The 17,045-nt window shown below is 51.9% G+C and overlaps 1 protein-coding gene across 6 annotated transcripts in view; it reads right to left on the bottom strand.

Annotated features, from left to right (window-relative positions):
• The window catches only part of CMKLR1 (chemerin chemokine-like receptor 1), a 44,699-nt gene that overhangs the window by 24,369 nt on the left and 3,285 nt on the right, over positions 1 to 17,045 (bottom strand). Inside the window, exon 1 of one of the 6 annotated variants that reach the window (XM_024977450.2) lies at positions 9,974 to 16,413. The exons of the other annotated variants lie outside the window; for them this stretch is intronic. The gene's annotated coding sequence lies outside the window, so the exon portion shown is untranslated. Of the gene's footprint in view, positions 1 to 9,973; positions 16,414 to 17,045 lie in introns of those variants that run through there. 6 annotated transcript variants of the gene reach the window in all.

The raw sequence follows: 17,045 nt of genomic DNA, 5'->3' as shown, positions 1-17,045 counted from the left end.
TCCACTCAGAGCAAATCTTCAAGGTGGGCATTTTTGTTCCCGTTTGGCAGATGTGGAAACTGAGGCACAGAAAGGAATGCCCAAGATCTCACACTTAGGAAGAGGCAGAGGTGAGATCTGATCCTGGGCTGTTCTGATGCCCACATCTTCAATCACTGTGACTCTGTGACCGCCCTTGGTGGCTGGGGGCTCCGCTGTGTGCAAGGCTCTTTGTTCGTGCACCTACTGACTCCCCCTGCCCCATGCACAGGGCAGGCAGGGCAGCAGTGTCTCACATATCCACAACCCCGCCTGAAAGAGCCCTCAGGCACCCTTCACAGCCACGTCTAGTCAAATGCAGTTGCCACCCACCATGCTCCAGGGCAGGTAGGGGGCTGCAGAAGCCTGTGCAGCAGGGAGGACCACTGAGAGATCCTGGAGCCCCAAGCCGCCCAGGCTGCCAGCACCCGATGCAGGGCCCCTGGGGCACTCAGGCAGCTCTGGCCCCTTGGAATAGCCTGGCTCCAGCCCAGCCAGCTGACGGAAGGGCTGGTCTTGGTGAAGTAGTTAACATACACGGTCCCACCCTGTTCCCAGGCTCGAGGAGGGGGTGGGGAGGGAAGGGGAGGAGGAAGGACAGGCTGCCCCCAACCCTGACCCCGTCGCTGTGCCGTCACCTCTTCCCAAGGAGAAACTCAACCCTAACCCAGAAAGGGTGTCCCTGGGAATATTGCTTCCCACCCTCAACGGGAAAAGACAGACAGCTGAAGTCCAGAGGAAATTCCAGAATCCTATAAGCCATTACTGGAGAGGCTAGAGCATCAAGGGGTGCCACCCCCACGTTACAGACAAAGGAGAGCATCCTGGAGCCAAGGAGAGCTTAAGCCTTACACAGCTGCAGCAAAGTGTACCAGGGCCAACTGGGCCCCTGAGATCTTGGGTCATGACTCAGTTTGTTCATCTGCGGAGTGGGCCAATGCAAAGTTTTCATGGGATCACACATACAGGGTGTATAGGTTGACCAGTCATCCCAGTTTGAGGGTGTCCTGAGAAATGGGACTTGTGGTGCTAAAACCAGAACATTCCAGGCAAATCAGGACGAGTAGGTGGCCCAACCTATATAAAAATCCTGGCTCCAACAAACAAACCCCGTGTCTGTAATGTTTAAAGAAAGTGACTACTTCTGGAGCCAGATAATGTTGCATTTGTATTCTGGCTCTGCCATCATTAAAAAAAGAAAAGAAAAGAAAACAAACTTTGTTTTAGGTTTTCGTTCGATTAAATTTCGCAGATCTTTGCCAGGCACCATGCTAGGTGTGGGGATGCTATAGAGAGAAGCGTGGGCGAAAACTGGTGCCTGCTGGAGCTTAGAAAGATGCCAAACATCATCACACAGGCAGCGGGAAGCGGAACCCTCTTGGTAAGTCAGTTGGTTTCTGAGACTTGCTTTTACCTTGAAATGGGGGACCCTCCAATTTAAGACCTCCCCTCGGGAGTCACTTGGCCCTTGAGTTCATCGCTCAGAACCAAATCAACAGAAAAAAAAAAAAATCTCTCCCTGGGTTCTGCTACTTTCCAGAGAAGGTCTCCTCTCTCTCTCCTCCCAGACCTCCACAGTAGAACTTCTAGAAAAACCCACCAAGTCATTAGAAAGTTCTTCCTTTTTTTTTTTACTAAACTGAACTCCAGCAACCTACCACATTCCCCTCAAGCCTGGTTCAGCCCCCTAGAGTCACACAGGATAAGCCGCCACCTCCTTTCCCTGGCCGTGGCCACTTCCTCACTGTAACCTTGACCAGCACTTCCTCTGGACCGTTCTTAACCCCTTACCTGCTGACCCCTACCGACAGGAATGGCTGTTTCCCCCGGGGCCAGAGAGGGGGGGTGCTCCACAGGCTGCTTGGACTTGCAGGCTTTTTTTTTTTTTTTTCAAATTATGTGTTTGCTTGTGTCCCGGCTTATGTACTTGATCCAGAAGGGCTGGGGGTCAGAGGTGAAGCTCCACAGAGGCTCACGTATCCAAGGGAACGTGAATTAAGAGTGAGAGGGAAAGGAGGAAGGGAAATGTGGGTGGAGACAGAGAACGGAGCCAGGGCTGAGGGGAAAAATGCAGACGATAAGTAATGTCCTAAATACTTAGTCTGGGTGGGCCACACAGCAGGCGCACCAGATTCCTAGCCTGGAAAAGCAAAATCAGTTACAGGAGTCACGTGCCGCTTGGCTTAAAACAAACCCATGCTGGGGGAAAGTGAAACCTTCGGGGACCAGGAGCAGAAGGAACTTTGTCCAGGGGACGCGGCAGGATGCGTACAGGTCAGCATCCTTGGTGACGAGCTGATGGTGGATGCAGCCTTGAGGTTCCGGCTGCCTGAAGCTTCCAAACCAGCTGCCTGAATGCAGCGGCCCTTCCTGTAGGCTGGCAGCTCTGTCCCCAAAGGCCGTTAGCAGGAGCTGCTTTCCCCAGACGTGCCAAGAAAGCAGTGACTATTTGCTTTCGTCTAGACACCCAGGGTTATGCACTGCCGGCCTCATGTGAAGAAATTTCTAGAATGTCTGGGAAAGGGCCTGAACTATGGGGCCCTCGAGGCATTCTCCCCGATGCCATTTCTCTGATGTTTTGATACTCTTAGCACGGCAGTGTGAGTTGCTCAGTCGTGTCCGACTCTTTGCAACCCCATGGACTGTAGCCCACCAGGTTCCTCTGTACATGGGATTCTCCAGGCAAGAATACTGGAGTGGGTTGCCATTCCCTTCTCCAGGGGATCTTCCTGACCCAGGGATCGAACCCCAGTCTCCCTCACTGCAGGCAGATCCTTTACCATCTGAACCACCAGGGAAGCCCAGCAGGACATTATTTTCTATGACAAAGACTAAACCCAACCATGCTCTTCACCAGTCGGGAACAGGCCTGGGACGTCATGGCATGCACTGCCCCGGGCTTGCCTGTCTGTTACCCTGATCTGTAGAAAGAGGATGCTGGTAAGGACACCCGCAACCCCTAAGAGCACAGCTTTTCAGTCATTACTTTCTGCAGAGGAACTCTGTGTCCATTGGCTATCAGCCCACGAGGACACATTTCCCTTCTGCCAACACTTCATCGAGGGGTCAGGCATTCAAGGAGTCTCTTGGAATGAGATGGCCAGTGCGCTGTGAGACATTGGCAGGACCACCCAAGGCCACCAGGGGCCACCAGGAGCATGTGTTAGCCACTAGGATGCTGTGATGCTAGAAAGAGGAGTGGATCCTACATAAGCCTCCAACAGGACCCTCTAGGGCTACATTCAAGTGGACCACAACGAACCTTCTCCTTGCGACATCGAGGAAGCTGGAGTCAGGTAGAGGAGCTAATGTACAATATTACAAGAAATCCACAGACATTAGTGTTTATAATCCTACTTCATAACAGCACTTGCTATTAGCCTAATGGGCATCCCTGCACAATTCTAATTTGGCTTTTCTAATAGAAATTTTTGACTAGGCAATGTGACTCCATCTAATTGATGACATTCAAAATTATCTAAAATTATAAAAAGATAAGAATGCAAATCCTCATTCCTTACCTACCACCATCCACCCAGTCCCCACAGCACCCAAATCCTATTATTAGTGTCTTATGTTTCCTTTCAGAGTGTGTGTGTGCATGTTAATTGCTCAGTCGTGTCCAACTCTTTGAGACCCCATAGACTATAGCCTGCCAGGCTTCTCTGTCCATGGGATTCTCCAGGCAAGAATATTGAAATGGGTTGCCATTCCCTTCCCAGTGGATCTTCCCGACCCAGGGATTGAACCTTGTTCTCCTGCATTGCAGGCAGATTCTTTACCATCTGAGCCCATTCAGAGTATCTTTAAACAAAAACAAACATATATCCTGAGTGCTTCCCTGTTTTGCACTAAAGTTGGTCTGTTACACACTACTTGTCATCTCGTCCTTTTTACCCAGCAATGTACCTTGGAGATGATTTTCTATCAATATGTAAAAAGTACCCACCCTTTTTCATGGCTGCATAGTATTTCATTATTGGATTTGCCATCATTTACTTAACCAGTCTCCTAAGGATGAGCACTTGGCTTGTTTCCAGTTTTTTAACATTAGAGTTCACCATCATGTATGTGTTCCTCCTGTCCTGTCCTGAAGTCGCTCAGTCGTGTCCGACTCTTCTCAACCCCGTGGACTGTAGCCTACCAGGCTCCTCCCTCCATGGGATTCTCCAGGCAAGAGTACTGGAGTGGGTTGCCATTTCCTTCTCCAGGGGATCTTCCCAACCCAGGGATCGAACCCAGGTATCCTGCATTCTATGCAGATGCTTTAACCTCTGAGCCACCAGGGAAGCCCCAAGATTTAATAATTATAAGAAATCATTGTGTGTGTGTGCATATGTCATTCCTCACTTATTCTTCATAGTGTCTGGGGTTCTGAAATCCTTTTATGATGAGCAAGCAAGTTTTAAGCCCTCACTTTTCACTGGCTGTTCTGTGCTTTAATCTATTTAAAAAAAAAAATGATTCAGAGCCATGTAGACTGGAATCAGAAAAGAATTCTGCGGTGTATGAAACAGTCTCCAGAGTGAGGGAGACAGATTTAGCCCCGAGGGTCCCTCAACAACACTGAAGGGTAGAGCCAGACCCTGCAGTTTCTCAGAGAAGAAGGCACTTAGGCTGGAGGAATCAGGCTACAGACAACAGGGTCATGATGGACCAGCCAGATTTCCAGTGTTGACCCCGAGCTCAGAGACTGGTGCCTGAACCCACGGGATGCCATTTCCTGGAGCTAGTTTGGCAACCTTGACAGCCCCCAGCAGCTGCCAACTTGAAGGTGTTTGCAGGTTGCATTCTGTTTTAAAATAAAGCCAGGATCACACGCCTGGGGTGTGGAGAAACCTCTCCCCTCCATGAATTGGCCCTTGCCTTCCCAGCCTCTCAGGAAAGGATCCAAAGTAATTTTCCACCCATTTCTCATGAAGAACGAATCTTGGCGGGCAACAGGGTGCCCACCCCACGCCCAGGCACTCCTCATCTCTCTCTCTGTAGCATTCACATCTTCCCAACTTGGGGCGGGCCCCAGGGGCTGACAGAGGAGGCTTTGTCTCCCTCCTCCCTTTTCCTCACCCTCCTGCCAAGAACCCTGGCAATGACTTACTGGTGTAGGTTTCCAAGAGCCCCCGCACTTTGAAGCCACAAGTGGGGACCCTTGAAACTGCCGTGATGCTGAGTCATGGGAACAACCACCGTCAGCCCTCAGGATCCTTCCCATCCCTCACTTTGCTCCAGCCTCCCAAGAGCCCTGATACTACCCTCACCTCACAACTGCAGAAACTGAAGCTCAGAGGGGTCAAGAAACTTGCCCAAGGTCACACAGCTAGAAAAGAGAGCCAGAACTTGATCCCAAAGCCATGGTCAATAAGTGGTAGTGAAGTGGGCAGGTTCTAGAGCCAGACCATCCCAGCTCAAATCCCAGTTCTGCCACTTACGACCTGTGAGGCGTCTTTGTCACTTAAATTCTCTGTGCCTCAGTTTCTAGATCTGTAAAATGGGACAGAAATAGTACATACTCCTCAAAGTTGGTATTAAAGCTAAATAAGAGAAGGAATATAAAGCACCCAGAACAAGGCCTGGTCCACGTTAAGTTCTCAGTAAACTACCCATCACTATTTCTACTATTATGGTTGTCAAGTGTGATTACAGTTCTTACGATGGAATAGCTTGCCCCAGGCGTGAATGTGGTCCACTCGTCAGAGACTGTGACTCTACAAAACCTCCTCTCGGAGCTTCTTTCACACCGATGACAGATTACAGATTTCTCATTTATACATTCAGGAAACCTTAATGCGCACATACTATCTGCCAGGTACCAGGCAAGCAGAGAGGAAGCAACTCCCCCTTCTAAGAAACCCAAAGCCAGATGCCTCTTCCCTCTGCTCTTCTTCCCATGGCCAGAGTCACAGCTCCTTACTTCACTTGGCCTTCCTCTCCCCACCTCCCACCTTCCAAGGAAATGAATCAACAACTTGACAGGAGCCCACCCCTCAGGTGGGGCCACACACACTCCAGCTCCACTGACCATCCTGCTCCTCACCCCTCCCCTCCAGCCAGGACACCCTCCTTGCTGCAAAGCATTCATTCATTCAACCATTGTACAACAGGAATGAATAGAAGCGGGGCCCGGAAGCTCTATCTTAGTCATATTCAAAGAAATAAGCTGATAGACATAAGCACTTACAATTAATTCAAAATTTTACTGCCATCTCTCAAAGAACCACAAAGAATATTATAATAGGTGTTGATGGTGTAAGCCCAGATCACATTTACAGGCGAGAGGCGGGCACCCAGCTCACAGCTGCAGACTGCTAAATATCACAGCTCACAGCTGTCCCCTTCTCCCAAGAAATGCCCCCAACCAAGCAGTGAGCTGCTCCTCCCTCACTGCCGTGAGGGACAATTCAGGGTCCAGGGTTCCCTGTTGGGATCAGGCTGAGGCTGGTCTCCACTTGAGACCAGATTCTTGCTAAGCTTCTCCCCTTGACAGACCTTTGAATCCAAAAGCAAGGATATGCCTCGCCAAGCTCACTCATCGGGATAAATAATACTTCCGTGGCAATATTTAAAAATCAAAACTAATATGTAACCTGCTTGATGAGCAAAATGTCAGAATGTGCAGTCACGATGAGCACCAACCGGAACAGGCGTGACCCTGCCTCCCTCTGCTCCCCCAGGTCCCAGCCCTGCCTGAGACACGCCCTGGCCGCCTCCCATTCACCGAACCCTCGCCTCGGGCTCTGCTTCTGGGGCTACTCCACCCAAGATAGACATCTAAACCAACAAGGACCTGCTGGAGAGCAGAGGGAACTCTGCTCAATGTTACGGAGCAGCCAGGACGGGAGGGGAGTTCGGGTGAGAAGGGGATACTTGTGTAAGTGTGGCTGAGTCCCTTGGCTACTGACCTGAAATTAACGTGACATCGTTTGTTAATCGGCTATACCCCAATACAAAATAAAAAAAAAAAAAATTTAAATAAAAGATACCTAGCTCAAAAGCCAAGTCTCTGTCTTTTATTTGTTCTCTCCTGTGTTTCCCCTACTTCAAAAGAGGCTCTGGAGAGCCCCTCAACTCCTCCGCACTCAGCCCCGCTCGCTCCCAGCTGGATCAGGCTCCTGGCCCTGCCTCTGGGTTCTACTTCTCCTCCCTGCCTTGTGTCTCCTGGTCCATGACCAGCTTCTCCCCCTGTCACCTTCTCTTCCCTGGTTCTCTCTCTCCTCGCCTGCTGCCCAGACTCTGAGTCACGAATGAGCCCTCACATGGCAACCGTCGTATCCTGTCGCCCTCATCCGGCACCCACGGCATGCCAGGTACCTCCTTCCCTCTGCAGTCCAGCCCCACTGGCAGCCGGAGCCTTCACCTCCACGCGCAGCTTCTCCGTCCCTTCTGGGCATCCTCACCTCAGCCTCACCTTGAAGGAACCCAAGAGACCTTCTCAGCTCAAGCGAACTCCAAACTGTGGGATCTCCCGACCCAGTTACATTTCCCACACGCTTCCAAGACTGTCCCGGAGCTGCCAGTTTTTCATGTTGGCCCAGCAAGGGCACAGCAAACTGAAAACCGTCCTTAACCATCCTCACCATTCCAGGAAACAAACGGTGCCTAAGACCGATAAAAATCGATGGGACGGGGCCTCTCCTTTATAAGACGTAAACACTTTATGAGAAAAACTCACTCTGTCATCTGTTTTTTCATTTCTCTGCAGGCTGGTTTGAAAAACAGGGCCAGATAACAGGTTCCAGTAGGCTGGGGTTGTCAATGCCATCATTTGACACCCAAGGAAGCTGAGACCTGCATCACAGCTCTGTGTTCTCGGCCCAAACCTTCAATCTCCCCCAGAGGGAAACCAAGAAGAGATAAGAGGTCTGTGTTCCAGGCTCAACTCTGCTCCTAAATTTCAGAGAATCTGCACAATTCTCTTCCCCTCTCTGAGCCACGAGCCCACAAATCTTCCAAAGGACCCTGAGCTGGAAGGTGCCCTCTGGCCCAGCATTGAGGAGGCAGGGCTCAGACACTGCCGGGCCAACCTCAGGAGCCAGCATGGCTGGAGAAATGGACTGGACACCAGGCCTCTTCCTCTGACGTCACATTTGGGCCTCAGTTTCCTCTTCTGGGACTGTAAGCACTGCGGTTAAAGCCCTCTGGGTCCAAACTCTGGCTCTGCCCTTACCAGCTGTGTGACCTTGGGCAAGTCACTTAACCTCTCTGTGCCTTTACTTCCTCACCTACACAGTGGAAAGGCAAAGGAAGTCTATGAGGGCACCCCTCAGACCTGACGACCCAGGCATTCCCTACCCCGGGTCTCTCTGGATGAGCCATAGCGATGGGGCCTCTCTGTGGGGCTGGACCAAAGATTTCCAAGGGACACAATTCTGGTCTTTAAATGGCCAGGAATATTATGGTGCTGAACACAAAATTCCCATGCTTTTTTTTTTAAAACAGTGTGAAGTGAGTGAAGTCGCTTAGTCATGTCTGACTCTTTGCAACCCCATGGACTGTAGCCTGTCAGGCTCCTCTGTCCATGGGATTTTCCCAGGCAAGAATACAGGTGTGGGTTGCCATTTCATTCTCCAGGGGATCTTCCCGACCCAGGAATCGGACCTGGGTCTCCTACACTGCAAGCAGATTCTTTACCACCTGAGCTACTAAGGAAGTCCCTTTAACAGGGTATGGCCTCAAAATAATTTTGTGTGTTTTAAAAACAAGGCACACGACCTCAGAATAACTCTAGTGAGGATTGGTTTTCCCTAAGGGAAAGAGGGGGCTTCAAGTGAAGGTCCCCAAAGTATCTGGGAGTGGCCCGCTGCTCACGGGGCTCCTGTGTTCATTCCCTGCAGACGGTTAATAAGGAGCCATGGCATGCTGGGTGCAGGGTGGGTGCCCGGGGTATGTTTCTTGGTCAGCTGGGGCACGCTTCCTCTGACCACAGCCAACTCCCAGAGTGGAGAACCACCCAGGATGCAGCCAGCATCTGGCCCTGAGGACCCTTTTGCCAGGGACGGGGAAGTGCTTGGTTTTGCCCAAAGATCCATCTACTCAAGTTCTGGGAGATGTCGGCTGGCTCAGAGCCCGGGCCGCTGAAGAAAGGAGAAAGGGAAAAGGTAGGGACGAGGCAGCCCGCCTTCAGCTTGGCTCCCCACAGTGGCCTTGCTCCGTACCCCATGAGCTTCCAAATCGCCTAAGGAACCTGAGTGTCTGGGGGTGCCCCCAACCTTTCCCTGTGACATCCGAGGGGAGACACCAGCCGGTCACCACCTCCACACCCACCCCAGGGGACAAGGATGACGCCCAGAGAGGCCTTTCAGGTGCTCCCAGAACTGCTCGCTGCCCCGGGGGCCAGGGCCACCTCTGAGGTCACCCCCATGTCCATGCAAACACCAGGGATGGAGCTGGCAGAGCCCCAGTTCTCCAGAACACGGCTCTCAGCAAGGTGCAGCAACCTGCCAAAGCCCCGCAGCAAGAAAGCAGAAAGGGGCTGAACCTGTCGCTGAATTTGCCCTGGGGCCACAGACAGCTAGTGACCAAGTCGCAAATGCCACGCATGTACCGAACTCTGGGCCCCAAGCTAAGCGTGTCCCTCACATGTCCAACTTCCCCAACTCCAGGTTCTTTCCTTTAAACAACCAGTGGCAGCCAGTACCAAAATAATAAAAATTAAAAATTAAAATATTCCCTCCCCTAGATCCATGTTTCTGCAAAATGTTACTCGCTCAGTTGTGTCCGACTCTGTGCGACCTCGTGGACTGTGGCCCGCCAGGCTCCTCTGTCCATGGGGATTCTCCAGGCAAGAATACTGGACTGGGTTGCCATTCCCTCCTCCAACGGATCTTCCCGACCCAGGGATCGAACCCAGGTTGCTTGCATCTCCTGCATCGGCAGGCAGATCCTTTATTCCCAGCACCACTTGGGAAGCCCATGTTCCCCCAACTCTCGCCTTACAGGGCCCGCAAGGCAGCATTACCCCCACTTCACAGATGAGGAAACCGAGGCTGAAGAGCTAGGAAGATGAGAAATTTGCAGCCAAGCGGTTGGATTCCAGAAGTCCTGACCACCACACCATCCTGCCTCTCCGAAGACACCTGGACGAGACGGGCTTCTCCCCCTGGTCTCCCAGCACCGGTTCCAACACACGCACAGGGAAGGAAGGCTCCCTGAGTCAGAGGACAGTTTTACCAGTTCAGCAGAAGGGGACGGGACACCAGGCTCCTCATCCACGTCACAGGACGCAGCCTTGACCACGCTTTAACCACAGCAGCCCGCAGGCTCTGACAGAAAGCCGCAGGCCAGCAGGCAGGCAGGCAGTGTAGACGAGGGGTTGCCAAGATTGCAACACTTACCCCCATGGCCTCCCAGGCTCAGTTTCTCAGCTCTGCTGATATGCATCTTTGTCACATTTAAAAAAATAAAAGTCACTGCAATTCTACAAGAAAAGGGAGGAACAGAGAAGGTCCCAGTGGAGGAGTGAAGAAGTTGTAACACAGACGTTCACGGAACTAACTCAGACTCTGCCTGTCCTAGGGTCCTTGAAGCCAGGGAGGCTGCCCCTTACTAACCCCCTGGAGCATCCCTGAGCAGTCTCCCCTCCCCTTCATCTGTGCGCAGAGCCTGGGGGTCCACCATGGAGGATGCTCCAGGCTGGCTGGAGGCACCAGGCTCACCAACCCCTCTCCTGCGTGCGAGCTGTCGTCAGCTGCTAACGCCTCAGGTGAAGGAGTTGATCGCTTTGGTTTTCAGTGGAATGTCTAGATGAGAACAGGCTTCTGAGGAATGGCTCGTGAGATTCATTCATGTTTTGATCGAGCTATGGAAGACATGTGCCTGCTAAGTTGCTTCAGTGGTGTCCGACTCTGCGACCCCATGGACTGTAGCCCACCAGGCTCCTCTGTACATGAGGATTCTCCAGGCAAGAATATTGGAGTGGGTTGCCATGATCTTCCCAACCCAGGGATCAAACCCAAGTCTCCTGCAGCTCCTGCACTGAAGGCAGATTCTCTACCGCTGAGCCACTGGGGAAGATACGTGAGCTAACCCTAATTGGTGTAGGGAGAGTGTGACATCAGTGGAAAGAACTGGAAATCACAGAGGAGGAGGGCAGGTGGGCTCTGGACAGAAGACCAGGAGGTTAGGAACAGCTCTTGTGGTGTCCAGGCCAATGTAGGGTGAGGCATCGGCAGCCTGACTCCCTTTGTTATGAGCTGTGTGGCCTTAGGAAGCCAATTAACCTCTCTGATCTCAGTCTCTAACTGAGCCTCATCCCTTACAGGGGAAAAAAATAAAAAAACACAGCTGCTAACAGACTGGGGATTGGAGCAGAAGAGGATGATTAAAGAAGTCAATCTCATTTCAGAAAGTATTTATGGAGGACCTGCCAGGCACCCCATCTTTAGGGCCCAGAAGTCTTCGCAGGGACCCATTAAGTGCGGGGCCCACTGCTAAGCCCTTTACATGGATTGTCTCCTTTCGTTCTCACCCCCATGACTCAGGGAAGAACCTGCCATCAGTCTTGTTTACAGGTGAGAGACAGGAGCCGACCCGAGGTCACCCAGCTGGTCCTTAAGGGACTCAGCATTCGAACCCAGGTCTGCCTAATGCCAAACTGAATCGATACTCTGCGAGCCCCATGGAAGGACAAAAGGCCAGGGCCGCTGAGGGTTGCACTGGCTTTTTCTGCAACCAGTGTACCCTCAGTGGCACTAAAGAATCCTCCTGCAATTCGGGAGACCTGGGTTCAATCCCCGGGTTGGGAAGATCCCCTGGAGAAGGGAACAGCTACCCACTCCGGTATTCTTGCCCAGAGAATCCCACAGATAGAGGAGCCTGCTGGGCTACAGTCCATGGGGTCACAAAGAGTCGGACATGACTGAGCGACTTTCACTTTCACTGAGGGTTGGGAGGTGTTCCCAAAGCAGAGAGGGTGGCTGTGAATTAGGGAATGGAAGGGTAGGGGGGCAGTGAGCACCCACAGTCCCTCTGAGCCTCAGTTTCCTCGGCTGTAAAATGGGGCCCTTTGCCCCATCTCCAACTTTTGTGATGAGTCTGCGTGATACCAAGAGAGGAATGACTGGTCCCCAAAGAGGATCTTGGCAGCAGGAAGTAGGACTGGGCAAAAGTCCAGCTATGCCTTGGTGAGTGAAAACTACCAATCCCCCAGGCTGTGGAAACAACTTCTGGGGGGCTTCCCTGGTGGCTCAGTGGTAAAGAATCTGACTACCAGTGCAGGAGACAGAGGTTCGATCCCTGGTCCAGGAAGATCTCACATGCCGAGGAATAACTAGACCCATGCATGCACCACAACTGCTGAGCCCGTGTGCCGTGACTACAGAAGCCCTAGCACCTAAAGCCGCCACAATGAGAAGCCTGCACACCACAATTAGAGAGCAACCCCCACCCACCACGACCAGAGGAAAGCCTGCAGCAATGAAGACCCAGCAGAGCCGAAGATAATAAACTTGCTTTTAAAAAGCTCTGAGAAGGAGGAACTTTGGGGTGCTGCTGGCTTCCCAGCCCCCCGGGAAATGTGAGCTGCCAGAATGGGGAGAGGCAGAGAATATGGAGCAGACAGGATGCACGGAGCAGAGGCCAGCCCAGAGACAGGGAGGAGACCCCAGGCCCCAGGCTGATGGATCCCAGGCCCACCAGGAATCAGTGATAGGGAGATAAAGGGCATCCCCCAGTCAGGCTCCGGGAAGCTGCCCTGCCCTTCCCCAGAACCCTGCTTCTGATTTCCCTTCATGCCTGGGATTTTTCACAGGAGATGAGGAAACACAGATAAAGAAAGGCCCGTGTAAGCCGGCCAGGCCCCACTGCCCCCCAGGAAAGGAGGGATGGTGATCTGAGGTCTCCTCCCAGATCCTGCTGTGTTTTCAGGCCACACCAGCAAGTGGGGGAAGGGAAGCCGGGGTTAGGCTCTGACCCTGGCACCCTCCATCCCTGGCATTTCTAGCCTCTCCTGGCTCAGGACTTCTGGTTCCCACAGCTCTCCCCTCCCCTGACATCTGAGCCAGGCCCCTCATGTTCAGGCCATATTTGGTTTTCAGCCCCAACTCTGTGCCACTCAGCATCTCATGCAAACCATCCAATGCTCCCCCCAACCATGAGGAAGGTCCTTTTTTCACCCCCAATTTACAATGGTGGAAACTGAGGCTCAGAGAAGTTAAATGTCCTTTCTGAGGTCTCACAGCCAGCGAGGGCAGGAGCAGGTTTCAGGACAGGTCCATGAGCCAGCAGAGTCCTGCTTTTACCCTGGGTAGCCACTCTTTTCTCAATCAAGGGACGTCCTTTTTCTTCTTGGCCCAAATCCCTGACCATTGAAGAGGCCCCCAGTGAGTCGCATCTGTCATAAAAGAGACTGAAAATTGCCCATGCTCCCAGAAGACCTGCTCTTGACGTCAGTCAGCTTTACCCCTGGCAATGGGGACGCAGCAGACCCTTCAATGCTCAGCCTGGTTCATCTGGCACCAGCGGGTAGTGGCCCTCTCCCCAAGGAAACACATCCCATGCCAGCCACAGCTGTCGTCCTAAATCAGCTCTCTTTCACCCTGAAGGAAGCCCCTTGTTTGTCCCAAGCTCGATGCCTACAGCTATCAGCAAGTCCTGGGCATCCTAGGGGAGGAGACCCAACATCCAGTCCAGAAAGCCACCAATGCAGAGAAATATTCTCCCCTCTGAACTGGTTTCTGGGCCAGACGATCCAGGAGATAAATCCACAAACCAACATACCCTTTTGCCAAGTTGGAATTTCAAACTCAATTATCTTGGGATCGTCTGGAATCTTCGATGGTCCAAATGTTTGAGTTTAAGTGCCGAGTTTGGGGAGGGCAAGGCCAGGGGACAATAAGATGCTGTTCCGGTGAAATGGAGGATACTGGACCACCCAGAAAGTTGGGTGGGACCTTTGAGGCCCTCCAGAACATCCAGACTGCCTCTGGTCGCTCCCTGCTTCCACCCGCCACACCAGATACCCCACACACATCAAACCTCCAAACCTCTGCTCATGCCGCTCTCCCAGCCAGAAATATCTTTCATTTCTGGCCAATTTTTCCTCCAGGCACTCAAGGCCAACTCATCCTTGGAACCAGATCAAATATATGCTCCCATCACCAGACACTATTTCCTGATTTCCCCAATCAAAGCTACCTTTGCTCCTGTGAGAGTTCGCACACTGAATGCACCAGGCGGGCACTGACGGGAGTGACTTTAGCAATAAGCTCTAGGTTGCAAAGCTGTGGGTGAAACTCTTTTGAGACTTCTGAGCTCCAGAAAGCTGAGATCATAAATGTATATTGTTTTAAGCCACAAAGTCTGCAGTGGTTGTTATAGCAGCAGCAGCCTCATACACTGACTATCTGAGCTCCTCATTCATTCCACATCCAGGAAATCATAGATTCTGACAAACGTTCGAACAAAATCCACTAACAAGGGATGGGCATGGTTTGAATGTCCCCTGTCCCTAAACACCACCCCAGATCACTAACTTAGCATGGCAGATGTTCTCTCAACAACTCGAATGGGGAGTTCTCTGGTGGTCCAGTGGTTAAGACTTTGCTTTCTAATGCAGGGTTTGCATGTTCGCTCCCTGACCAGGAAACTAAGGTCTCACCTGCCTTGGAGCCAAAAACCCAAACTGTAAAGCAGAAGCAATATTGTCACAAATTCCATACAGACTTTAAAAATGGTCCACATCAAAAAAATCGTTTTAAAAAATTCTGAGACAAAAGGAAACTGAGACTCAGAGAGGTCGTGTGACTTGCCCCAGCTCACAGAGGTAACTGGTTCCCAGGAGCAGAACCCGGGTCTACCTGGCTGCACCCCACCAGCCCTCAAGTCTCTCTGACCCATGACCCCCAGAAGGAAAAACTGAGTGTGCTCGCTGCTGTTTCTTGCACCAATCACCCTACGCCCCCACCTCCTTGCACAAGAGCTGCCCTCAGCGGGATCCCAGGGCTAAGATCAGAGGATCCGAGACATGTACCCCAAGAAAAGCAGAACCGATTCTGACAGTGTGCCTGAAGAGCAGCTGACCCCCCCTGCTGACTCAGCTGCTGACACTTCCAAGGTTGCCAGAGAGTCTATGGTGGGTGGAGCACTCCCCTTCCCACCCACCAGAGCCCACAGGGCAAGGCACGAAACCTGGAGCCTAGCCAAAATGACCTTTCCTGCCCTGACAACCTGGGATCACAAGGCACAAGATGCCCACATCAACCTTGACATTCAAAGGCGAATATCAATACCCACTTCCCCAAGAATAAAAATAGAAGTGCCTTCATCGAGCTGGCCATGCGCTTTGTGCTCCTGTCTGAAAGTGTGTCAGTCGCTCAGTCATGTTCGACTCTTTGGGACCCCATAGATTGTTGCCCACCAAGCTCCCCTGTGCATGGGATTCTCCAGGCAAGAATACTGGAATGGGTAGCCATTTCCTTCTCCAGGGGATCTTCCCAACCTAGGCATCGAACCCAGGTCTCCTGCATTGCAGGCAGATTCTTTACCATCTGAGCCACCAGGGAAGTTCACCAGGAAGTACTCCTGTATATGTGTATGTCTTTAACCCCCAGCAGCCCTGAGAGTATCCCCCCGCCTTAGAGAAAAGGGCACAGAGGAGGCAGGAGGTGAAAAGGCAAAAACAGATCTGAATTCTAGAGCCTGAGGCTACAGAGTCTGTGCCAACCTGACTGCAGCAACAGAATTAACAAGGCCTCTGGCTTCCACCCAGCGGGGCAAGAAATGCTACTCTCTCTCTATCATGCTTGTGCCAACGCGGCAAAAATAGAGAGGTTCCAAAAGAGGAGTAAATTAACATGTCTCCTCATTTTACCTGAAAAACGCCACGTCCTGGGACTCAGAAGCAGCACAAAGTGACTGCCAGCCTGCACCCCAGGCCTGAGACCTCAGCCAGGGCCACAGAGGGAATCCTGGCCTGGGGGCCAGATCAACACCAGGTCCCTAATCTCACCAAGGGACCTTGGGGATGTCACTCAGCCAATCAGGGCCTCACTTTCCTCAGATCTAGTATGGGGGCAAACATAACTACGACCCCCGACCCCTCCAAAGTCCCACAAAAGCAGGAAGTGCGTTGGGGAGTGCCAGATACAGAGCAGGAGCTCATAAATGTTGCCTGAGTGACTGAAGAAAAGTCTGTGACCGGCTTGCCTTCCCTCCCCCAAGACCTTCAGAACAGGGACTAAACCTGACCCATCTTGAGTTCTCGCACAGGTGCAGCTTTTGCTCCCCGTGGGTTTTCAGTTCAGTTCCGTTCAGTACAGTTGCTCAGTCGTGTCTGACTCTGCGACCCCCTGGACTGCAGCACACCAGGCTTCCCTGTCCATCACCAACTCCTGCAGTTTATTCACAGGAAATCATCCACAAGCACCTACTATGTGCCAGGCCAAGGCCTCAGGGACATCTAGCACCCACGGACGGCCTCAGGCTGCATGCTCACGTGCTGCCCCTTCTCTTTTTTCTGGCTGGTGACTGTAGTACTTAGTCGTGCTGGGCTTCCTTGGCCCAAGACACCCACCCAGCTGCCTTCTAATAAGCAAGTTTGGCCCATTCTGGGGATTTGGACCACGATTCCTGCACTTCCACTTTCTTATACCCCACCCTGGGGAAATACAGCCCGAGGAAAACTCTGACCCTTATCGCACACACGCACTCACACACACTCAGCCTTGTACACATGCACTCCGGTGTGCAGTGGGACCCTAGGACAGGAGTGAGATTTTCTGAGTTCAAATCTCAGTTCTTTTGCGTCTGAGCTGTGTGACCCTGGGCAAGTCCCTTTACCTCCTGAGCCTCACTTTCTTCATGTGAAAAAAAAAATTGCTGTGACTTCCCTGGCGATCGGGTGGTTAAGACTCTGTACTTTACTGTTGGGGGCATAAGCTCGATCCCTGGTCAGGGAACTAAGATCCCCAAAGCCATGCAGTGTGGCCAAAAAAAAATTTTTTAATAAAAATATAAAAACATAAACACAAGTGACACACACAAAAATAAGTAAAAATAAATAAATGGGAATGCTAATCATGAAGCTTCTCCAT

Source organism: Bos taurus, chromosome 17 (genome assembly GCF_002263795.3).
Source record: "Bos taurus isolate L1 Dominette 01449 registration number 42190680 breed Hereford chromosome 17, ARS-UCD2.0, whole genome shotgun sequence".
Lineage (NCBI taxonomy): Eukaryota > Metazoa > Chordata > Mammalia > Artiodactyla > Bovidae > Bos > Bos taurus.
The sequence above is the reverse complement of the archived record's forward strand: the minus strand, read 5'-3'. Positions and strand labels throughout refer to the sequence as shown.